We start from the raw sequence: 26,683 nt of genomic DNA, 5'->3' as shown, positions 1-26,683 counted from the left end.
GAAAACTTTTAGAAGAAATCAACAACTACAGCAAAGTTGCAGGGTATAAAACCAATTTACATAAATCAGTAGCATTTCTATGCTCTAATAATGAACTAACAGAAAAAGAACTCAAGAACACAATACCATTCACAATCACAACAAGAAGAATAAAATACCTCAGGGTGAATTTAGCTAAGGAAGTGAAAGACTTATACAACAAAAATTACAAGGCTTTTCTGAAAGAAATGGATGACAACATAAAGAGATGGAAAGACATTCCATGTGCATGGATTGGAAGAATAAACATAGTTAAAATGTCCATTCTACCTAAAGCAATCTACAGATTCAATGCCATCCCAATCAGAATCCCAATGACATTCTTTACAAAAATAGAACAAAGAATCCTAAAATTCATATGGGGCAACAAAAGACCCCCAAATTGCTAAAGTAATCCTGAGGAAAAAGAACAAAACGGGAGGCATCACAATCCCTGACTTCAAAATATACTACAAAGCTACAGTAATCAAAACAGCAAGGTACTGGTACAAAAACAGGTGCACAGATCAATGGAACAGAATTGAAAGCCCAGAAATAAAACTACACATCTGTGGACAGCTAATCTTTGAGAAACGAGCTCAGGGCATACAACGGAGAAAAGACAGTCTTTTCAACAGATGGTGCTGGGAAAACTGGAAAGCCACATGTAAAAGAATGAAAATTGACCACTCTTTTTCACCATTCACCAAAATAAACTCAAAATGGATCAACCTAAAGCTGTGTCCTGAAACCATAAGGCTTCTAGAAGAAAATGTAGGCAGTACACTCTTTGACATCAGTATTAAAAGGATCTTTTTGGACACCATGTCTTCTCAGAAAAGGGAAACAATAGAAAGAATAAACAAATGGGACTTCATCAGACTAAAGAGCTTCTTCAAGGCAAAGGAAAACAGGATTGAAACAAAAAAACAAACCACTAACTGGGAAAAAATATTTGCAAGTAATACATCTGACAAAGGCTTAATATCCATAATATATAAAGAACTCACACAACTCAACAACAAAAAATCAAACAACTCGATCAAAAAATGGGCAGAAGACATGAACAGACATTTCTCCAAAGAAGATATACAGATGGCCAATAGGCACATGAAAAGATGTTCATCATCGCTATGCATCAGGGAAATGCAAACCAAAACTACACTAAGATATCACCTTACACCCATTAGAATGACAAAAATAACTAAAACAAATAGTAACAAATGTTGGAGAGGTTGTGGAGAAAAAGGAACCCTCATACACTGCTGGTGGGAATGCAAACGGGTGCAGCCACTATGGAAAACAGTACGGAGATTCCTCAAAAAATTAAAAATAGAACTAACATATGATCCAGCTATCCCACTACTGGGTATCTATCCAAAGAACCTGAAATCCGCAATTCTAAAAGTCCTATGAACCTCTATGTTCATTGCAGCATTATTTATAATAGCCAAGACATGAAAGCAACCTAAGTGCCCATCAACAGATGATTGGATAAAGAAGATGTGGTATATATATACAATGGAATACTACTCAGCCGTAAAACAGAACAAAATCATCCCATTTGCAACAACACGGATGGACCTTGAGGGAATTATGGTAAGTGAAATAAGCCACATAGAGAAGGACAATCTCTGTATGACTCCACTCATATGAGGAATTTAAACATGTGGACAAAGAGAACAGATTAGTGGCTACCAGGGGAAAGGTGGGGTGCGGGGTGGGCACAAAGTGTGAAGGGGTGCACCCACAACACGACTGACAGACAATAATGCACAACGGAAATTTCACAAGATTGTAACCTATCATTAACTCAATAAAAATAATAACTAAAAAAAAAAAAGGAATGAAAATACTGGGGGCTGGCCCGGTGGTGCAGTGGTTAAGCGCATGTTCCACTTTGCCAGCCTGGGGTTCGCTGGTTTGGATCCTTGGTGTGGACATGGCACCGCTTGGAAAGCCATGCTGTGGTAGGTGTCCCACATATAAAAAAAAAATGTAGAGGAAGATAGGCACGGATGTTAGCTCAGGGCCTGCCTTCCTCAGCAAAAAGAGGAGGATTGGCAGCAGTTAGCTCAGGGCTAATCTTCCTCACAAAAAAAAAAAAGAAAGAAAATACTGAAGGTTGGTTCTGTGACAGAGCGAGGATATAAACCTAGGTCTAACTGATTCCTGTATAAGTCAGTTTCCAGGGATTTAATTAACATGGGTCAGTCATTAAGGTACTGATTATACAGAGGTGTATTCAAAGAATCTACTTTCTGGACCTGGAAAACAGAAAAACAAACCTTAGAAGTGGTACCTCAACTCAAGGAAAACATTCCTTTTTTAATAATAATCCTGCTAGCCTCTAATTCTTTCACTTGGCTCAATTCAGGCCTTAATCACCATTCACTTGTATTGTTATAATAGATTACAATGGGGTCTCCTGGCATCTACTACGGCCCTGCTTCAGACCAGTTCTCCACACTGCTTGCCCAGGGTACACACATGGTGATGTCCCTCTCCTTTAGAAAGCTTTTTAATGGGTCCCCAATCCACTAATGATATGTAGTTCCATTACAATATATCTATACACACACACAAATAGGATACATCTATTTTGACTCCTTCCTCTCTTTCTTAAACACAGGGCAGTGCAGTACTGCACTCTTCATTGAACATGACTTGGAGAGCAGCTATGACACACTGCGTGTTTAACAAACTGCCCAGATTATCTCGCCATCTGCTGAAGCTGGAGAACGCCAGCAGCATTTCACAAACTTGTGTGATGACAGAACCATTTTAAATGGACAGAATACCAGTCGGCACTCACAATATCCACTGAGTGCTTAGATTAGAGCAGAAAGAAAAAAGTCGCCTCAGTAACTGACATCAAAAAAAAAAATTAAACTTTATAATCAAATTAAAAAGATTAGAAAAAATAAGCCATTTTCATTTTCTTACAAACAAAATTTCACATTATAATTAGAACACAAGACACATGTCATAGACGAGTAATGAAATGAATGTCTCACATCATGCTCATTAGTAAATCTGAATCATGCAATAAGATGCTGATCCTAGGTCACGAGTGTTCATAATACCCTAGGATTCTTAACTTTTAGAATTATATAAATGTGTTTAGAATTTCTTACTTTTATACTTTTAAAATATTATTTTAAAACAAAAATTACTCAATTGTTGCTTTCCTTTTTTAAGTCCTATAATATCTATCACATTGGCATTCTCCAGCTTCAGCAGATGGCAAGATAACCTGGGCAGCTTGTTAAACACGCAGTATGTCACAGAGGCTCTCCAAGTCATGTTGTTCAAGGAAGAGTGAAGTAATACACTTCCCTGTGTTTAACAAAGAGAGGAAGGAATCAAAATAGATGTATGCTATTTGCATATGTGTGTGTATATGTATTTTAATAGAACCACATATCATTAAAGAAAAGTTAAATGTCAGTAGTTCTTAACTTTGGCTATCCATGAGAATCATCTGGAAACTTATAAAAAATACAGATGCTTGGATCTCACTCTCCTCCAATTTCCCTCCCAAATTATGAAGTAATTTCTTAGATGTGGAGACTGAGCATCAGTATTTTTTAACAGCTCCCAAGGCTGAAAACCATTGCTACAGAGGAGGGAGGGAATCAAATGGAGACTGCAAGGGTAAAAGCCAGATTTCTCAGGATATATCTTGTTTTGTAGATTTTACTTTGGAACCATGTAAGTATTTCACATAATTATAAATTAAATTTGAGAAAGAAATCCCCAAAACATAAAGCAAACTAACTATATACTGAATTGGGAGGAGAAGCACAGAAAGAGTGGCATACATCCTAAAGACAACAAGAATTCAAGAAAATTTTAAATAGTTTTCAGAAATCATACTGGTAGTCTTATGATTCTGAGACTGTTATGTGTGTATTATGGGATAAAGACATTGAGTAACTATGTACTGCTACTGAATACTGGAATTTTCTGGCATTAGAGAAAGGATATACATTAGGTTAAGTAAAAGCATTATAGTCCTGAATTTGAACTGGAAATATGATTAACTCGAGAAGCAATGAGCACCCCTATCATCCAGATTATGATCTCTACCATTTTTGCCTAAATGGAAGCAGGGCTCTTTAAAGAAATTGCTGATTCCCAGTCTGGAGCATGTAACAAGACTAGAAAACCTTTACCAGAAATCGAGGATGCTATAAAAGGCTACTAAGATCACATCAAAAGGAATTAAGAAATTTTAAGAGGTTCCCACTACACAAAGATGGGAGAATATGAGCATCAAATAAGAACAAAATAGCAATAGACTAAAACATCAAATACAGTTAAATACTTGAGTTTATACTGACTTTTTTTTTTTTTAAGACTTCATTGGTCATCTTTGGAGGATGCTAAAGAACCAACTTATTCTGAAAACAGGTAAATAAAAGGAAAGACTCAAGCATTTATCCTGCCTTTCCTGAATAAACTATTCTACAGGGTAACCTCAGAGTTAATCAGGGTTAAGTGTTTCTTATTTATTTATTTTTTCTTCCCGAAGCCCCCCAGTACATAGACGTATATCCTAGTTGTGAGTGCCTCTGGTTGTGCTATGTGGGATGCCGCCTCAGCATGGCCTGACAGCAGTACCATGTCCACACCCAGGATCCGAACTGGTGAAACCCTGGGCTGCCAAAGCAGAGCACAGGAACCCAACCACTCACCCACAGGGCCAGCCCCTAAGTGTTTCTTTACAGAAGTATTCCAGCTAATGCATAAAGAAGAAACGATAAAATTAGAACAATACTATTTGCAACTCCTGTGAATTAACTGATGCAGTCTAGGCAATAATTAACATGATCATCAGCATCACAAAAGAGAGGAGTCAGCCTTATGTGCCTTCTAACAGAAAACACATCAACAGCTGTGAAACAGTTAGTTTGGGTGGAGGGACAAATCTGAATCTGACCAAACCTATTCAGCAATGGTTCTCAAACTTCAGGGTGCATCAGAATCATCTGAAAGACTACTTAAAACACAGATTGTAGGGCCCCAACCTCAGAGTTTCTGATTCAATAGGACTAGAGTGAGGCCAAGAATCTGTATCTCTACCAAGTTTCTCAGGTGACACTGATTTTGCTGATCCTGGAACCTCACTTTGACTACTACCAGTTTAGCCCTAATTATGAATTAAGAGGAAAAACAGAAGACGGAGGAAGTTTGATGCAAACATCCAGATCGTGAAAAAATCTACAATACAAACTTTCTCCTACAAATAAGCTTCAAAGGAAAAAAAGAGAGAGATGGAGAGAGATCCTATAGATTAAAAGAGATAAAGGGGGCTGGCACCATGGCTGAATGGTTAAAGTTGCCCATGCTCTGCTTCGGTGGCATGGGTTCAGATGCCAGGTGTGGACCTACTTCACTCATCAGCCATGCTGTGGAGGCATCCCACATACAAAAAAACAGAGGAAGATTGGCAGAGGCGTTAGCTCAGGGCTAATCTTCCTCAAGCGGAAAAAAGAGGAGGATTGGCAACAGATGTTAGCTGTGGGCAAATCTTCCTCATACACACACAGAAAAGAGATAAAGCAGCCAAATGTAACCTATGGACCTTATCTGGAGATGTGTGGAGAAGTTTGAACACAGACTGAATATTTGATATTAAGGAATTATTTTTAATTTTTTAGATGTAATTAAAGTTTTGTGGGTATATTTCTAAAACTAGTCCTTAGAGACATAAACTTAAATATTTATGGATAAAATTATTTCTGGAATTTTTTTAATAATCTGGGAAGAGGGTGGTTTGAGTGGGAACAACTCATGAGCTAGGGCAAGTTCTCACCAGGTCAGGAGAACTGATTCTGAGAATCTTCCTCCAACTCCTTTTTCAGTGAAATTGTGTTAGTAGCTTGAAATTGGCATGGTAAACACATGGGTAAATAATCCCTAAGGGAAACTGGCAAACACTATAAAGCAGAGCTGGTTGCTATTGTATCACTGGCCACGAGTTAATGAAGTTGGGTGATGAGCAGATGGGGGTTTATTACACTATTCTTATTTTTGTCAATAATTGACATTTTCTATCATAAAAAAGTAGAAAAGAAAATTAGCACTTCTGATAGGGGAAGGGGGAGCCAGGGGACAGAGTGATTCTGATGTAGATGGTTCATTCACCCACTGATTGCAAAGCACTGCCCTAACACAAACATTCAGCCAAGAAACACAATCACTTATTCTGAAACAACCATTGCTACCCACAACCCCGACCCCATACACACTAGTAGGTTTGACGTCCGCTCCTAAAGTATCCATTGCCTACAAGATCCATCTCCAACCCAAGCCTAATGTCCAAGACTCAGAGAAGACAGTTCCATTCCAAGAGCTGAGCACTCCTCTAACATAGCACACAAAAATTTGATGCGCCTACTACATCACATTAAAAGCTCCTAAGGTGTAGGGGATGGGGACTTTCCTGCCATCTTTGGTCTAGAACACACCTTGACAACATAGACACTAAATAGAAATGGACTGAATTAATGATTTCCTATTACCCAGGCTGGAAAGAACTAAAAGCCATGTTCCCTTTCTGGCGTATATCCTCTCACCGACTCACATCTGGCCACCAATTTAAGTAGAATTATAATAGGAACATAAAACTATTTTGACACCAACTGCTGTACTTCAATACAATTCTGATGCTAACCATCCAGAGTAGCATCAGAATCCACAGTTCAAGGATACAGTGCCCAACAAAACCACCCTTACTTCAGATGCCAGCTGTACTTTGGGGGTCCCTAGACCATCCACATTTCTGAGGTTACTGCCTACAAATTCAGAGGTTCCCACAACTCCTCAGATTTGATTCACTAGAACAACTCAAAGAACTCCAGAAAGTACTATATTTACAATTACAATTTTACTATAAAGGATATAAATCAGGACCAGCCAAAGGAAGAAACACATACGGTGAGGTCTGGGTAGATCTGAATACAGAGTTTCCATGCCCTCTCCACATGGAATCAGGATGCATCACCCTCCCAGCACATAAATGTGTTCACCAACCAGGAAGCTCCAACAAGCTTTGGTGTTCAGAGTTTTTATTGCAGTTTCATCCCATAGGCATGAGTGATTGAATCAGGGGCCACATCAATAACTCAATCTCCAGTCCCCCTTCTTTGCCCAGAGGTCAGACTGGTTCAAAGTTACAATCCCCTAATTACATGGTTAGTCTTTCTGGTGACCAGGCCCCATCCTGAATCATCTTAATAACATAAACTCAGGCGGATTCCAAGGGGCTCATGAATTATAAAATGATCTTACCACTTGGGAAATTCTAAGAGTTTTAGAAGCTCTATGCCAAGAATCAGGGACAAAGGCCAGACACATTCTTTATTATGCAACAAAAACAAACTGTTAAAACTCCATAGCCAACTTATAAGAATAAAGACAACATAAAAAAAGATATCCAAGACCACAGATGCCTATTCATTTTAGGGGCACTAAATCTCATTCTCATTTATTAGCATTTCAGATACTACTCATCTACTAGACTACACATCATTTCTTAAATTTAGTATGCATTAAATTTAACTATACTCTGAGGATTATCTAGTGATTGTTGGAAAAAAACCCTGGAGCATCACCAACCAGATGGGGCTTCTCTTTTTTGAGTTGAAAAACCAACTCAATTAGTTGAGGATTCGACACTTGGTCTGGTAATGACAAGACAACTCACCTGCCCTGTTAATAATCATGGAGTCATCAAAAAAGCCTCAATAGTATTTCCCAAAAGAGCCATCAAGAACATGACAAAAGGTGATAAATGTCTATTTACAGTATGAAGTAAATCCTCCTCTCATCTTAATTTTACTTTTCTTATATATATTGGATGCCTCAAAACTCAAAAGTGCTTAATTATAACATTATATGTACATATTGTATACAAGGACAATATATATAGTATAGATAATGTATTATATATAATATATAACATATAATAATATGCTATATATAATATACAATATATAATTATAACAGCAAACTGAACGATAATTCTCCAGCCAACAGTTTATCCAAAAAACCTGCATCCAAATTTCTACACCATTAGTTGCTATCTTCACACACACTATCTTGTGAGTATCACATCTTAAAACTGTTGCTGACAAATTCCCAGGTAGATATCAGGGCTTGGACTGAGAAAAACTCAAGCCATCTATGTTTAGATCTTAAATTCATTTAAATGGAACCTCAAATGCAAAAGAAATACACAAGCTGAAAGTTTTAGTTACCAGTCTCTGAACGCTCTTACCTTTTTTTTTAATTCCAAAGAGTCATACACTAAATAGGAAAAATTATACGAGAAAAACTTACAGTGAAGATACAATATACAAGAACAGTTCTAGTTGACCACATGTTTTTAGAGACAAAAATGCTGTGCTAACACCTATTTTCATTCCTGGAGCCACATCATCTAAAATTATTACATAAGGACTCTCATTGAGCAAACTATTTCCCCTATTATTTTCCTACAAGTTGCTTTTTATTGAATGCCTTGATCCACTTTTACTGAGTAAACATTTAATCTTGAAATAATCTCTCATCCTTCAACAGAGCTGTAAAGTAAGGCTATTTTGTGCCAAAGGCAATGAAAACAAGCTCTTCACACAGTCTCCAGAATGGGCAAATGTGCCTGACCTGTCCTCGACCACATATTACGCACTGGTGGTCACCATTGTGTATGGTACTTCAAATAAGAACAAAAGCTGCCTGTAGGTTATTGAAAATGCAGTAATGAAGCTCAGTTTTTATTTTTATTTTTTTGGTGAGGAAGATTGGTCCCAAGCTAACATCTGTGCCAATTTTCCTCTATTTTTTGTATGTGGGATGCTGCCACCGCATGGCTTGATGAGCAGTGTGTAGGTCCACTCCAGGGATCTGAACTCATGAACCCCAGGCTGCAGAAGTCAAGCATTGCAAACAAGCACTGCACTACCCAGCACGCCCTCAGTTTTTGTATTAACACTAGAGTGAATCTTTTGTGTTCTGTGAATGTGTCCTCTAATTCTTTTTATTAATAATATTTCCTTAGGAAGTGCCACCATACAGGGAGTCCACCTTTTCTCTTGTGTTTGGAAAATTATTTCTTCCACACAACTCATTTTCATAGACATTTTCAAAAAGGGCAAGAGGGTTGTTTTACTGCCTGCCAGCAGTAAAATCTTGAAAGAAGGAAGAAGGCCACACACATTTTAGTGCACAAGTGGAGAGTGGGGTCCTTCAGGAGCAGAAACCCCACATTCTTGCACCCAGGAAGCTGACAAGGATCCCCCCAGGGAACATAGGCCCCAAGGACCTCACCAAAGTCACAGACTTGTTAATCATGATGTGATGAAAAAAGGACTTAGGGAGGTATCTCTCAAAAACCAAAACTAGACAGAGGAGCATTGTGTGATTCATAGTGATGCGGGGTCGGTGAGCCGAGGAGTCGAAAGAAAGATTTCTTAGACTCTTAAGATCTGGCAGTAGTGCTCTTTTATTTAGAGAATAGTATAGAATAGCATGGGGACAGGACCCATGGGCAGTCAGAGCTTCTGCTGCTGCTGCTTCTGCTGCCCCCGCTGGCATGGGGACAGAGCCCATGGGCAGGCAGAGCCGCTGCTGCTGCCCCCGCTGGCATGGGGACAGGACCCATGGGCAGGCAGAGCTGGTGCGTGGGGACAGGACCCACGGGCAGTCAGAGCTCCTGCTGCTGCCCTGAGTTGAGGGTTAGGGCTAATTTTATAAGGCATGGGTATGTAAGTCATCTCTTTACCAAGACAAAGGAAAGAACATGGAAAAAAGTTAAAATGGTATCAGTGCAGGTGGGGTCTGGCCATTGGGTGGTCCCACAACTTTTAGATAAGAATCAAATCGGATTAAGTAAAGGTTAGAAAGGTTAGACGCCACCACCTTAAACCAGTTACATGAGATTGCCAGACAGCAACCAACTTAAGTTCTTGCCTTCCCCATTAAGAGTTTCTAGGGATAAGGTCATCTCTCCTCTTCTTCCTGGTACAGAGAGGGAGGCACCTTTTACAGATAGATATTTACCTTACAAATGTAAATGTGTCCCAACAAGGGCAAGTTCCATTCCCCAGAGCCTCCTTCCCTGTCCCAGTTTATCGAAAGCAATCAGCCCAAAACAATCCTGATGCCAAAGAGACATATCCTGGGGTGGCCAATTTCGGGTCCCTACAAGGTCACCCCCCCCTTCCTTCACAAACGCAAATGTCTCTCAGAAGGGCAAGCAAAATTCCAGTCCTCAGAGCCTGCTTCTCATCTGTAGTTTTAAAAGTAAACAGCCTAAAATCCTCATCAATAGTACTGTATAACTCACTTTTCTAATTGAAGACCGTCTTGCTCTTTTCTATAATAAAAACAGTTTGTGAGCAGATCACTCAGGAACATATTCTTTTTCACAAAATTGAAACTATTTTACCAGTAAGTATCAGAAGTAGAGCTGAAGAAAAAGCAGGAAATATTCTGCACACTCAATTAAGTGTCTCCATCAAAAAACCAATCCAAATTAAATCATTTAACTGTTGATTAAATATCTGGCTATCTCCAGAAAGCACAATATAAAACTTTAGTTAGTGACTCACTAATTACTACAATTGCTTCCTATATTTTTTCATCATAATGATGACCTTTTAATTACTTTCATTTTTTTCAAGAAAGTAACTAAGTAGTTTATAAGCAACAAATGAAAAATTCCAACAAATAAAATCTTCCAGGATGGCTCATCATCTCTCATCAGATACCAAAGAGACTTTAAAGAGGTTCCAATAAGCTGCCTTTTCCTCAATTTCTAGATAAAAGATTTTGTATGGAGAAGTTGGTATTTTTAAAAAAAGAATCCTCCCAAAAAAGGTCTAAATTATAGAAACCTTTAAAAAATTGCATTTGCTTCTCTTTCATATCCATAGCATTCAAAATGACCAACAGATGGATAAGCTACAAAAATCAACAACCTGTGTCAAAGAGAGAATTTTCCCTCAGCTTAAACATTCATCTCTATGAGATTCAAGTAAGTAAAAGACAAGGTCTTGCATCAAAAGCACAAAGAAGTAAAATCTTAAATTATCCTTTAAATTAAATAACAGCTAAGACAAATACCACTCCTCTCTAGTTCCTGAATATGCGATGTCTCCACTTTTTCTCTGTTCTAACCCACCCACCCATTCTAGGACCTTGCTCAATCAGCTGCTACTGTTACCAAACCAAAGTGGGTTGCCTCCTGGAGAGTTAAATCAGACTCTATATCAGAAGTAAGTTGTGTCACAAAGTAAAGGCTTTTGTGGCAATAGGAGACCATGAGGAATCCTTTCCAAAGTCATGGCGTCCCCAAACAAAGGACATTTATTTTGGATGGGGAATGAATATTCTAAAAGGAGAGATGGGTATTCTCTTGCACAGGCTCAGTTGGAAAACATGCTTCCACATACACTGCAGATTATGGTAAAAAGGACTAAGCTCATCCTGGAGAGGTCTTAGCATTAAAAATAAGGCAAAGGTCATAGGCATTAGCTCTCCTAGCAGGGTTGATCTGGTTCAGGCTGGTTGGTGATTGTATCTCCTTAACATAACAAAAGGAAAAAGAACAATTTGGAAAAACAATTAAAATATCCAAAACCCACCCATGAGTGCCTCAGGGTAACTAGTCTGTGACACTATCTTCTCTCCACTGGCTCCTTTTCTGCTACACATGAATATGTTAAAGGTGACTCTACCTTAACAAAACAAAACCAAAACCTTCCCTCACACCCACCTCTCTTTCAAGCTACCACCAGGTCCTTTCTTCACTTCTTCAAAATGTACTCCCCATTCTTTGTCGGAATCTTCTGCAGCTACCATCTCCCCTCTACACACACACACAAACTCCCTGACCCACTGGCACCTGACCTCTTCTACCACAACCCCACTGGGGCCTCTATCCCTGAGAATTACGGCTAGACCCAATCGCTTCAACACTGACCTTACACAACTTGACCTCTCCATTGCTTTCAACAAGACTGACCAACCAGTCCCTTCCTTAACTCCCATCTGTGTGTTCCCAAAGTGTATTCTGTGATATCAGTCTCCAAAATCAGCTCTCTGGTCATTTACTCACTCATTTACTCAACAAGAGCTTTTTAAGTATCCACTATGGGCCAGGCTGTATGCTAAGCACTGGAGACAAAACAAAGAATAAGACAGACAGCTCCTCATCCTCATGGAGATTCTGTTCTACTGAAAGAGAAAAAACAAAAAACAAATGAGAATTGTAGACACTAGAACTCTAATGTAACCACCTGGGGTGCTACTGGGAACCCCAACAACAAAGGGACCCACTCTAGTTAGAGCAATCTGCAAAAGCGTCTCTGAAGCTGAGGCCTAAAGGAAGAAGAGGAGCTAGCTGGTCACAGCCAGGAGAGAAAGATTCTGCAAGGGCCAACAACAATCACAGACTACTGAGGTAGAGAAACAGCCTGGCAAGTGTAGCAACAAGTTTAGCAGGCAAGGAAGGGTAGGGCTAAAGAGAGAAGGTAGAGAGAAAAACAGGGACCAAACCTTGCAGGACTGTGTAGACCTCAGAAGACATGCTGATTTCATTTCACTTGCAATGAGGAAATTTAAACAGAAGAGTGATGTGATCTGATCTCCATTTTTAAAAAGTCTCTCTGGCTGCTGGGCAAAGAATGGACTGGAGAGGGCAAAGTGTCTAAGATAAGAAAATTCTGTGGTTGTCCAAGCAAAAGAGAAGAGTTAGGAGAGGGACAGAGAATAAGCAGACTGGATATGACACCTGTGGGGACTGGAATTGGCTACCCCAAGATATGTCTCTTTGGCATGACGATTATTTGAGGCTAGTTACTTTGCAGACAGAAAAGCAACTGAAAAGTAGAATTTACTTACCCTTTGTAAGAGATATTTACATTGTAAAGGAACTCTCCATCTGTAAAGTTATCTCCATCTCTGAACCAGGAAGGGGAGAAGACCTTCTCTCTAGAAACTCTTAATCAATGCCAAAGGCAAGGACTTAAATCTGCATTTTGTTTACTGTACTCGTGTGGTAATCTCCCATGACCGACTCCCCCTGCACCCCCAACATCCTCCTTTGTCTTTAGATATTTAAGTGGTGGTTTCGGCCATTTTGGCGAGTTGCTCAGTTTGCCTGACCCCTCCCATGTATACATGTTATAAAGCTTTGTTTAATTTTCTCTTGTTATTCTGTCTCATGTGAATTTAATTCGTTCTCCAGCCAGATGAACCCACATTAGGTAGAGGAAAAGTCTTCCTCCCTATACACCCAAAGCACAGCAACAAAAGAAAACAATAGATACACTGAACTTTCTCAAAATTTAAAACTTGTATGCTTCAAGAATGTAAAAAGACAACTCAGAAAATGGAAGAAAATATTTTTAAATCACATATTGGGTAAGGAACTCATATCCAAAATATATGAAGAACTCTTACAACTCAACAACAAAAAGACAAATAACCCAATTAAAAAATTGACATAGGACCTGAATAATAGACATTTTCCAAAGAAGATATACAAATAGACAACAAGCACATGAAAAGATGTCAACATTATTAGTCATTAGGAAAACGGAAATCAAAACCGCAATAAGATACCACTTCACACCCACCAGGACGGCTATAATCAAAATGACAAGTGTGGACAAGGACATGGAGAAAGTGAGATCCAAGTACATTGGCAAGAGGGTAAAATGGCTGAGCCACTGTAGAAAACAGTTTGGCATCTCCTCAAAAAGTTAAACATAGAACTGCCATATGACTCCAGAATTCCACTCATAGCTATACACCCAAAAGAATTGAAAACAAGGTACTCAAACAAGTAAATGCACAAGTATGCTAATGGTAGCACTGTTCACAATAGCCAAAATGCTGAGACGGCCCAAATATCCACCAAGTGATTAACAGATAAACAAATTGTGGTATATACATACAATGGAATAATATTCAGCAATAAAAGAGAATGAAGGACTGATACAAGCTACCATGTAGATGACCCTTGGAAACATCATGCTAAGTGAAAGAAGCCAGACACAAAACATCATATATTGTATGATTCCATTTATATAAAATATCCAGAATAGGGAAATCCATAGAGAGAGAATACAGACTGGTGGTTGTCAGGGGTGGGGGAGGGTAGGGGGAGGAAAGGGGAAGAAACTGCTTAATGGGTGAGGGGTTTTACTTTGGAGTGATGGAAATGTTTTAGAACTAGATAGACACAGTTGTACAACACTGTCAATATATTAAATGCCACTGACTTGTTCACTTTTTTTTTTAAGATTTTATTTTTCCTTTTTCTCCCCAAAGCCCCCCAGTACATAGTTGTGTATTTTTAGTTGTGGGTCCTTCTAGTTGTGGCATGTGGGATGCTGCCTCAGCTTGGCTTGATGAGCAGTGCCATGCCCATGCCCAGGATTCCAACTGGCGAAACCCCAGGCAGCCGAAGCAGAGTGTGCCAACTTAACCACTCGGCCACTTGCTCACTTTAAAATGGTGAACGTTAGGGCCGGCCTAGTGGTACAGCACTTAAGTTCTCACGTTCTGCTTCAGCAGCCTGGGGTTCAAGGGTTCGGATCCTGGGTGCAGACATGGCACTGCTTCGTAAGCCATGCTGTGGCAGGTGTCCCACATATAAAGTAGAAGATTGGGACAGATGTTAGCTCAGGGCCAGTATTCCTCAGCAAAACAAAAGAGGAGGATTGGTAGCAGATGTTAGCTCAGGGCTAATCTTCCTCAAAAAAAATAAAATAAAATAAAATGGTGAATTTCATGTTGTGTGAATTTCACTCCATAAATTACTTTTTTAAAAGACAATAACAAGTATAAGAGAGGAGGCAGAGAAATTGCAACCCACCCATATTCCAGACAGGAATGTAAAATTGTGCAGCCATTTTGGAAAACAGTCTAGCAGATTCTCAAAAAGTTAAACACAGAGTTATCAGCAATTCTACTCCTAGATATATATTCAAGAGTACTGAAAACACTGAGTACTCAAGTGCATTGAAAACAAAATTTTGTGTGATGTAATTTTAGGGATGTAATGTACCTCATAGTGATGTGGGGGTTCAGAATTGGCCACCTCAAAATGTGTTTCTTTGGCTTTTTTTTAAGATTTTATTTTTTCTTTTTTCTCTCCAAAGCCCCCCAGGACATAGTTGCGTATTTTTAGTTGTGGGTCCTTCTAGTTGTGGCATGTGGGATGCCGCCTCAGTATGGCTTGATGAGCAGTGCCATGTTCACACCCAGGATTCGAACCGGTGAAATCCGGGGCCACTGAAGTGGAGTGCAGGAACTTAACCACTTGGCCAGGCCACAGGGCCAGCCAACTTGATTATTTTTAAGAACAAAAGACTCTGAAAGAAACTTTGACCTTCCCCCAACTACCTAAAATAATTTAAGATAAAAGACCTGACCCCAGGACAGGCTATCACCATAGATAACTCTGGGAAGAGTAGACTGGGAAGATCCTTGCTAAGCCCACTCTTATCAAAGTTCTGTTTACCAAACATTTGCTTTTCCATTTCTATGTGAATTGCCTTCTTCTCCTTTCAAGTCTCAAACCACTACCCCAAACACCTTCCTTTGTCTTTAGCTGAAGATGATATTTAAGCTGGCACCTGGGCCATTTTGGTGAGTTGCTCAGTTTTCCTGAGTCCCTCCCATGTATACATGTTATACAGCTTTATTTGAGTTTCTCCCGTTATTCTGTCTTGTCGATTTAATTCGTAGCCCAGCCAGAAGGACCCAGAGGGTAGAGGATTTGTCTTTCCCCCCTACAGTGACTATAGTTAACAATACGGTATTGTATATCTGAAAGTTGTTAAGAGAGTAAGTCTTAAAAGTTCTCATTACAGAGCCAGCCAAGTGGTTAAGGCCATGGGCTCTGCTTCTGCAGCCCAGGGTTTCACCAGTTCAAATCACGGGCACAGACAAGGTACCGCTCATTAAGCCACGCTGAGGCAGCATCCCACATAGCACAACCAGAAGGACCTACAACTAGAATATACAACTATGTACTGGGGGGCTTTGAGGAGAAGAAGAAAGAAAAAAAAAAAGATTGGCAACAGATGTTAGCTCAGGTGTTAATCTTTAAAAAAAACAAAAAAAAGTTCTCATCACAAGACAAAATATTTTAACTATGTGAGGTGATGGATGTTAACTAAACTTACTGTGGTAATCATTTCACAATATGTACATATATCAAATCATTATGTCATATACCTTAAACTAATACAATGTTATGTGTCGATTATACCTCAATAAAACTAGGGAAAAAACATGTTCACGCAAAATTTTGTACACAAATGTTCATAGTAACATTATTCATAATAGTCAAAAAGTAGAAACTACCCAAAATAGATCACTTGATGAATGGATATACAAAACGTGATATATCCATATAATAGACTAGTATTCAGCTGTAAAAGAGAATGAAGTACTGACATATGCTACAACACAGATGAACCTTGAAAACGTTATGCTAAGTAAAAGAAGCCAGGAGCAGAAGACCATATATTGTATGATTCCATGTATATGAAATGTCCAGAATAAGCAAATTCATACGGATAGAAAATAGACTGCTGGTTGCCAGGGGCTAGAGAGAGGAAAGGATAAGGAGTGACACTAATGGGTACAGGGCTTCTTTTTGGGGTAGTGAAAATGTTCTGGAATTAAACAGTGGTGATGGTTACACAACTGTGTAAATACCAAAAACCACTGAATTGTACACTTTAAAAAGGTGTATTTTATGTAAATTATTTCTCAATTACAAAAAAAGAAAGAAAAAAACAGAAAACATAGACTGGTCAAACACAGGGACTCAAAGCTAGTACGGGGAGTTAAATAATTGAAGGCAGTATTTCATAACAAAACTTGCAAAAGGATGGATGTGAAGGATGAGGGGAAAAGAAGAGTCAAAGACTACTCTCATCCCCATCACAACATAAGTCTTATTAAATTGTGACATTTTCCTATACTCCTTTTTCTTTTGTGAGGAACACTGGCCCTGAGCTAACATCTGTTGCCAATCTTGCTCATTTTTTATGTGGGATGCCACCATAGCATGGCTTGACAAGCAGTGCTAGGTCTGCACCCAGGATCCGAACCTGCCAACCCCAGGCTGCTGAAGTGGGCATGTGAACTTAACTACTACACCACCAGGCCGGACCCCGTTTTCCCATACTTTTTAAGCCCAAAATGTCAGAGGTCCCCAGGATCATGTCACAGTTTTATTCCCTTCAACCTGGATAACCTCATCCACTCCCACACCACACTGATGGCTCCCCACACCTCTTCCCAGCCTTGACCTGTGCCCCAGCTCCAGGCCTGTGGTTCCCATGGCCTGCTGGTTATTTCCGCCTGGCCATTCTGCAAGCCCATCAAATTCATGCAGTAGCTTCACTTCTGTCTTCCTATTAATTAAGAAAAGAAAGGGAAAGAAAGGAGGGAGGAAAGGAAGAAAGGAAGGGAGGGAGGAAGGAAGGAAGATTAATTTTTTTAATTTCCCAGTGTGAGATTCTGATATAATAAGATAATAAGAAATATATATTTGGTCTTCAGCCAGGTTCCTGGCACAGAGCTCCTAAAACCCTTGGAATTTCCTGAGGGATAGGGGTGAGAGGAGTGTCTTTTGTTACTCATGATAAGCTCCTTTCAAACAGACCTGAGTTTATGTTAATGAGGTGACACTTGAAGGATGGGGGCTGGTTACCAAAGGAACCAACCATATAATTAGAGAGTTGGAACTTTCAGCCTCACTGCTTGACCTCCAGAGAGAGGAGAAGGGCTGAGGATTGAGTTCATCACCAATAACCAACGATTTAATCAATCACGACTACATAATGCAACCTCCATAAAAACCCTGAATGAAGGCATTCTGAGAGCTTCCAGGTTGGTGAACACATTGAGATGCTGGGAGGGTGGAATGCTTGAGGACAGCATGGAAGCTCTGTGCCCCTTCCCATAGACCCTGCCCTACGCATCTCTTCCATTTGGCTATTGCTGAGTTGTACCATTTATAAGAAACCGGTAATAGTATGTAAAGTACTTTCCTTAGTTTTGTGAGCCATTCTAGCAAATTATCAAACTCGAGGAGGAAGCTGTGGAAACTCTCAATTCATAGCTGGCCAGTGAGAAGTACAGGAGGCCTGGAATTTAGATAAGCATCTGAAGAGTAGGAGGCAGTCTTGTGGGACTGAGCCCTTAACCTGGGCTATGCGCTAACTCCAGTTAGTTAGTGTCAGAAGTGTCCTGAGTACCCAGGAAGCCTGGATTTGCGATTAGCATCTGAAGTAAGACACAGACAAATGAAAAAAAGCTTTATTCATTCTTCAAGGAAGATGCAGTCACAGCTGCAGTGGAGTTCAAGTCTGGTCAGCAGGGTCCTGGTTCTGACTTACTGTTTGCTCATTCCCAAGGAACAAATCAGTCAGGAAGCTGCACTGCAGCCATAGCTTTTAAAGATACAGGAAAATCGCCCATGGAACCAGAGGTGGCAATTCAGTAAACGAGAATTACCCTAACCAGCTACAAGGTAAAATCACTGGAGAAGGCATATGCTGACTTGATCAGAGTAGTAAAGGAAAAGAACCTCAAAGTGAAAGGACCAGTTCAGATCCCCACAAAGACTAGAGAAAAACTTCTTGTGAAGGTACCAAGACTCAAGATCTTTTTCAGATGAGGATCCACAAGCAACACACTGACTTACACGGTCCTTCTGAGATTGTTAAGCAGATTGTTACTTCCATCAGTATTGAGCCAGAAATAGAAGCTGAAATCATCATTGAAGATGCTTAATTATTTTAATAAATTATCAGTTGTTAAAAAAAAAAGCTGTATGCATAAAAAAGTTCATACCAGCAAATATTTGAAGGCAACCTAAATGGAGAATAATCAAGTAGAGTATAATATATTCACTTGATTTACAATATGCAGTTAAAAAAAACCATTATAACAACAAAATACCAGCAAACTAAATCCAGCAGCATATTAAAAGGATTATACCTGGGGCCGGCCCAGTGGCGAAGTGGTTAAGTGTGCACGTTTCACTTCGGCGGCCAAGGGTTCACCTGTTTGGATTGCGGGTGCAGACATGGCACCACTTGGCAAGCCATGTGTGGTAGGCGTCCCACATATAAAGTAGAGAAAGATGGGCATGGATGTTAGCTCAGAGCCAGTCTACCTCAGCAAAAAGAGGAGGATTGGCAGCAGATGTTAGCTCAAGGCTAACCTTCCTCAAAAAAAAAAAAGATTATACCTTACACTACAACCAAGTGGAATTTACCCCAGGAATGCAAGAGTGGTTCAACATAAAAAAAAAAAAAAAAATCAACCAATGTAATGAACCATATTAAAAGAATGAAGGGAAAAAAGTCACATGATCATCTCAATTGATGCAAAAAAAGCATTTGACAAAATCCAACACCCTTTCATGATAAAACACTCAACAAACTAGGAATTAAAGGGAATTTCCTCAACATGGTAAGGAGCGTTTACAAAAACCTACAACTAACATCATACTCAATGGTAAAAGATTGAAAACTTTCCCTCAAGACCAGAATGCCTGCTTTAGTCAGCTCTATTCAGCATAGTATGGGAAATCCTAGCCAAAGCAATTAGGTGAGAAAAATAAAAGGCATTCAAATTGAAAAGGAACAAATAAAACTATTCGCAGATTACATGAGCTCATACATAGAAAATCATAAAGAATCTACAAAAAACACTATTAGAGCTAATAAACAAATTCAGCAAGGTTGCTGGGTAAAAGATCAACACACAAAAATCAGTTGTAGTTGTATATAGTCACAATCAACAATCTGAAGATGAAATTCAAGAAAACAGGCTTTGTTGTAGAAATGGAAAAGCTAACCCCAAAATTCATATGGAATTGCAAGGAGTCCCAAAAGCCCAAAACAATCTTGAAAAAAAAGAACAAAATAGTGGTGATGGATGCACAAAATAATGAATGTACTTAATGCCCCTGAATTGTATACTTTAAACTGGTAAAATAGTAAATTTTATTTATATTATACTACAATAAAAAATTCATTATGATAACTATGTAGAGAAATTTTTAAATGCTTACAGGCTTTTCTTGTGAAACATAAAGAACAAGGCAAGAAAAAAATGAAAGGCAATTCAAGCATGAAATAATATGAAGAGTGGGGTCAGCTCCGTGGCTGAGTGGTTAAGTTCTCGCGCTCCGCTGCGGCGGCCCAGGGTTCAGATCCTGGGCACAGACATGGCACCGCTCGTCAGGCCACATTGAGGCGGCGTCCCACATCCCACAACTAGAGGGACGTGCAACTAAGATATACAACTGTGTACAGGGGGGGTTTGGGGAGATAAAGCAGGAAAAAAAAAAAAAGATTAGCAACAGTTGTTAGCCCAGGTGCCAATCTTTGGGAAAAAAATAAAAGAAATAATATGAAGAATATGATAGCATTAACTCCAGCCTAGAGTTAAATCCTGCTTATTATATGATCCTGGATAATCTCTAGTCCTCAATTTCCTTATCTGTAAAATGGAGATAATTACAATTCATACCTTAAAGGACTGGGAGGATACAATGAGATAATGCAAATAAACTGTTGAACACTGAGATCAGTACAGAATAAAGGCTTAATAAATGCTAGCCGCCCTTATTGCAGAACTGTATTTATGGTTACAATTGTGTAAAATGTATGCCTGTGATGTGAAGAAACTGGTCTTCTCCAGTTGAAATTTCCTGATCTAGTTGATGGGATACACAAGGTGTCCACTTCACAAACAATCAAGTTGCACATTTACAATTTGCACACATTTTTGCATGTATATTACTTCAAAAAAAGTTTACTTAACTGAAAAATAAAGGTGATTGCACAACATTGTAAATGTACTTAATGCTACTGAGTTGTATATTTAAAAATGGTTAAGGGGCTGGCCCGGTGGCCAAGTGGTTAAGTCCGAGAGCTCTGCTTTGGCGGCCCTGGGTTTCATAGGTTGGAATCCGGGGCGCGGACATGGCACTGCTCATCGAGCCATGCTGGCGTGGCGTCCCACATGCCACAATGAAAAGGACCCACAACTAACAGTACACAACTATGTACCCAGGGGCTTTGGGAGAAAAAGGAAAAAAATAAAATCTTTATTGAAAAAAAAGGTTAAAATAGCAAATTTTATATTATGTATATTTTACCACAAAAAAAGAAAGAAAGGTGTAGAGAATGAATGAGGTGGAGGAGAGATGAGTGGGAGACCTACAGATGCTCATCCACATCTAGCTAAGAAGCAATAAAAGCCAAACTCAAGGCAGGGACAGTGAGGAAGAAAAAGATAGGAGGTGCCGGCCCAGTGGAGTAGTGGTTAAGTTCGCACACTCTGCTTCAGTAGCCAGGGTTTACTGGGTTCAGATCCCAAGTGTGGACCTACACACTGCTCATCAAGCCATGCTGTGGCGATGTACCACATGCAAAATAGAGGATGATTGGCACAGACATTAGCTCAGCAACAATCTTCCTCAAGCAAAGAGGAAGATTGGAGCAACAGATGTTATCTCAGTGACAATCTTCCCCACCAAAAAAAAAAGAGGCCAGAGATTAAAATGAGAGAAAGAAAGAGACTGATTGAATCCTAGGCTTCCTGCTTAAGGAATTAGAGAAAACAGAGCAGTATGACAGGTAAGCTAATGACATTGGTTTTAGGCATTATGAGTTCTTGAGATGAATGAGAGATGACCAGCTGGCAAGATGAGCATAAATAGGTGTGTCTCAGCAGAGAAAGTTCTGAACTGTAGTTTTGATTTTGAAGGTTCAGAGCAGTAAAAAATGCTCAGGAAGAGAGTTGCTCACTGAGGGAGAAAAGGTAACAAATTAATTCTGGGAATCATCAACCAGCAAGTAATGGGCAGAGAGAAGGCCAAGCAGTGGATGGAGAGCCAGAGGAAGGAAGACACAGATGCCAAGGAGGGAGAGCATTTCAAAAGGGGGTATTCAACAGTGTCAAAATCCTGCTGAGAGATCCAGATACATGAACCGCAGGAACACTATTATTAACCAATTCCCAAAAAGGTCCTGCTGATGCAGTTTGGACAAACTTCTATGCTTTGTAGTATACTGAGGAAAAATCCTAAAGAATCCACTAAAAAATTACTAGAACTAATAAATAAATTCATGGGGCCGGCCTGGTGGCACAGCGGTTAAGTTTGCACGTTCTGCTTTGGCAGCCCGGGGTTTGTGGGTTCGGATCCCAGGTGTAGACCTGTGCACCATTTATCAAGCCACGCTCTGGCAGGCATCCCACATATAAAGTAGAGGAATTGGGTACAGTTAGCTCACGGCCAGTCTTCCTCAGCATAAAGAGGGAGGATTGGCGACAGATGTTAGCTCAGGGAGGGAGGGAGGGAGGAAGGAAGGAAGGAAGGCAGGCAGGCAGAAAGAAAGAAAGAAAGAAAGAAAAAGAAAGAAAGAAATTCAGCAAAGTTGCAAGATACAAGAGCAATATAAAAAAATTTAACTATATTTCTACACATTTGCAATGAGCAATCTGAAAATGAAATTAAGAAAACAATTCTGTTTACAATAGTATCAAAAGGAATACATTACTTGGAAATAAATTTAACAAAAGAAGTGCAAAACCTATACTCTGAAAACTGTAAAACATTGTTGATTTTCAATTTAGAAATTAATGAAGATCTATATAAATGGAAAGACATTCCATATTCATAGATCAGAAGACAATATTGTTAAGATGGCAATACTCTTCAAATTAATCTACAAATTAAACGCAATCCCTAGCAAAATCCCAGTTGGCTTCTTTGCAAAACTGACAAGCTAATTCTAAAATTTATATGGAAATTCAGGGGACCCAAAATAGACAAAACAATTTTGAAAAAGAACAAAGTTGAAGAACTCACATTTCCTGATTCGAAAACTACTACAGATCTACAGTAATCAAGACACTGGCATAGGGGCCGGCCCAGTGGCACAGCGGTTAAGTGCGCACGTTTCGCTTCAGCAGCCCTGAGTTTGCCGGTTTGGATGCCAGGTGTGGACATGGCACCACTTGGCAAGTCATGCTGTGGCAGGCATCCCACATATAAAGTAGAGGAAGATGAGCACGGATGTTAGCTCAGGGCCAGTCTTCCTCAGCAAAAAAAGAGGAGTATTGGCAGCAATTAGCTCAGAGCTAATCTTCCTCAAAAAAAAAAACGACAGTGGCATAGACACAGATATATAGGTCAATCAAACAGAATTGAGAGTTAGGAGGCTGGCCCAGTAGCATAGTGGTTAAGTTCACACATTCCACTTCAGCAGCCCAGGGCTTGTGGGTTCGGATCCCAGGCGAAGACCTACACACCGCTTATCAAGCCATGCTGTGGCAGCATCCCACATACAAAATAGAGGAAGACAGGCACAGCTGTTAGCTCAGGAACAATTTTCCTCAAGCAAAAAGGAAGATGGATGGAGGCAATGGATGTTGGCTCACGGTGAATCTTCCTCACCAAAACAAAAGGAATTGAGAGTTAGGAACAGACTCACATTTACAGTCAATTGATTTTCAACAGGAGTACCAAGACAATTAAATGGGGAAAGAATAGTCTTTTCTTTTCTTTCTTTTTTTATCCCCTGCTTTTTCACCCCAAGTCCCCCCAGTACATAGTTGTATATTCTAGTTGTGGCTCCTTCTAGTTGTGGCATGTGGGACACCACCTCAACATGGCCTAATGAGCAGTACCATGTCAGCGCCCAGGATCTGAACGGGTGAAACCCTGGGCCGCTGAAGCAGAGTGTGCAAACCCAACCAGGTGGCCATGGGGCTGGCCCCAAGAATAGTCTATTCAATAAGTGGTGCTGGAACAAGTGGATAGCCACAACCAAAAGATGAAGTACCTCACATCTTATATAGATCTATAGATATATCTATATACATATAAAATAACTCAAAATGTACCAATGACCTAAATGTAAGAGCTAAAACTATAAACCTCTTAGAAGAAAATACAGAGGTTACTCTTCAGGACTTTGGATTTGGCAATGATTTCTTAAATATGACACCTAAAGCACAAACAGCAAAAGAAAATGATACATTGGACTTCATCAAAATTAAAAATTATTATGCTTCAAAAGACAATATCAAAAAAGTGAAAAGAAAACTCACTGAATGAGAGAAAATATGTGTAAATCATCTATCTGATAAAGGACTTGTTTAGAATATATTAAAAACTCCTAAAAGACAATAATAAAAAGATAATCCAATTAAAAAATGGACAAAGGACTTGAATAGACATAAGAAAATACACAAATGACCAACACAAACACATGAAAAGATGCTCAACATCATTAGAGAGCTACAAAGCAAAACTACAATGAGGTACTAATTCTCACCCACTGGTTTGGCTTTAGTAAAAAAGATAATAAATGTTGATGAGGATGTGGAGGAATTAGAACCCTCAATACACTGCAGGTTAGAATGTAATGGTGCAGCCACTTTTGGAAAACAGTCTGGCAGTTCCTCAAAAGGTTAAACACTGAGTTATTATATAGCCCAACTATTCTACTCCTAGGTATACACCAAACACAAATGAAAACATACATCCACATGAATGTTCATAGCATCATTATTCATAATAAGTCGAAAAGTAGAAACAACCTAAACATCCATTAACTGAAGAATGGATAAACAAAATGTGGTATATCCATACAATGGGATAGCATTCAGCAACAAAAAAGAATGAAGTACTGGGGCCACCCCATGACGGAGTGGTTAAAGTTCCGTGTGCTCTGCTTTGGCAGCCTGGGTTCACCAGTTTGGATCCCGGGCACAAACATACTCCACTCATCAGCCATGCTGTGGAGGCATCCCACATACAAAATAGAGGAAGACTGGCACAGATGTTAGCTCAGGGCCAATCTTCCTCAAGTAAAAAAAGAGGAAGATTGGCAACAGATGTTAGCCCAGGGTGAAGCTTCCTCACACACACAAAAAAAGAATACTACAACACTGACGAACTTTGAAAACATTGTGCTAGGTGAAAGAAACAGGAGCAAAAGACTATATATTGTATGATTCTATTTATATGAAATGTCCAGGACAGGTAAATCTATGCAGACAAAGTAGATTAGTGGTTGCCTAGGGCTGAAGGGAATGGGGGTGTTGGCAGATGACAGCTAAGTGGACGGCTAAGTGTATGGGGTTTCTCTTTGGGGTGATGAAAATGTTCTAAAATGGACTGTGGCGATGATTGTACATATCTGTGAATATACTAAAATCACTGAATTATACACTTTAAATGGGTGAATGACATGAATTATATCTCCTTAAAGCTGTTACCAAAAAAAAAAAAAGTTAGAAGACCCACAAGCATAAACGTTTTATGGTAATTACAGAAGTGAATCAAGTGTGAATGACAATTCATTGTTCTTACGACGACGTGGTTAGAGTAATTTATTAAGTCTGAACTCTTCAGACTTTCCCAAGAGTTACTAATTACAGTACTTCATACGTGGTGTGCTGTTTGATATCCCAACTGTTATTAAAACAACCAACAACAGCTAATAAGTTTTTCTTTTTAAAGATTTTATTTTTTCCTTTTTCTCCCCAAAGCCCCCCGGTACATAGTTGTATATTCTTCGTTGTGAGTCTTTCTAGTTGCGGCATGTGGGACGCTGCCTCAGCGTGGTTTGATGAGCAGTGCCACATCCGCGCCCAGGATTCGAACAAACGAAACACTGGGCCGCCTGCAGTGGAGCGCATGAACTTAACCACTCGGCCACAGGGCCAGCCCCACAGCTAAGTTTTTTGAGTGTTTCCAATAACACACAATTTTATAAACTGAACTGATGGTTAGCCATACAGGACCTTACTAAGCAAAGTCTCCTTGCTATATACAGTTCTAACACTACATACCCTATTTCTAATTTTAGGTTCTGTGTGCTTGTTATCCTAACGTTCCTAATCACTGGATATGCAACGTATTTCTTTTCTTGTCTTTCTTTAAATTGTGGTAAAATAAATATAACATAAAATTTACCATTTTAACCATTTAAATATACGATTCACAGCATTAAGTACATTCACAGTGTTGTGCAACCATCACTCCTATCCAATTTCAGAACGTTTTCATCATCCCAAACAGAAACTCTGCACCCATTAAACAATAACTCCCCATTACTTGCTCCCCCCAGCCACTGGTAACCTCTAGTCTACTTTCTTTTTTTCTTTCTTCTTTTTTTTTTTGAGGAAGACTAGCCCTGAGTTAACTACTGCCAGTCCTCCTCTTTTTGCCGAGGAAGCCTGGCCCTGAGCTAACATCCGTGCCCATCTTCCTCTAATTTATATGTGGGATGCCTACCACAGCATGGTGTGCCAAGCAGTGCCACATCTGCACCCGGGATCCGAACCGGCGAACGCCGGGCTGCTGAGAAGCGGAACCTGCGAACTTAACCACTGCGCCACCGGGCCGGCCCCTCTAGTCCACTTTCTACCTCTATGAATTTACCTATTCTAGGAAACTCATATAAGTGGAATCACACAGTATTTTGTCCTTTTGTATCTAGCATATTGCACTAGCATAATGTTTTCAATGTTCATCCATGTTGTAGCATCTATCAGAACTTCATTCCTTTTAAAGGATTAATAGTATTCCATT

The 26,683-nt window shown here is 39.6% G+C and overlaps 1 protein-coding gene and 1 pseudogene across 1 annotated transcript in view; one reads left to right on the top strand and one right to left on the bottom strand.

Moving 5' to 3' along the window:
* Nucleotides 1-26,683, bottom strand: part of PRKAR2A (protein kinase cAMP-dependent type II regulatory subunit alpha) — a 120,239-nt gene that overhangs the window by 90,990 nt on the left and 2,566 nt on the right. The window lies entirely within an intron of this gene.
* LOC139076064 (small ribosomal subunit protein uS10-like) lies at nt 13,687-20,422 on the top strand (annotated as a pseudogene).

Source organism: Equus przewalskii, chromosome 15, assembly GCF_037783145.1.
Source record: "Equus przewalskii isolate Varuska chromosome 15, EquPr2, whole genome shotgun sequence".
NCBI classification, from domain to species: Eukaryota; Metazoa; Chordata; class Mammalia; order Perissodactyla; family Equidae; genus Equus; species Equus przewalskii.
Note: the sequence above shows the minus strand (reverse complement) of the source record. Positions and strands in the feature narration are given on the sequence as shown.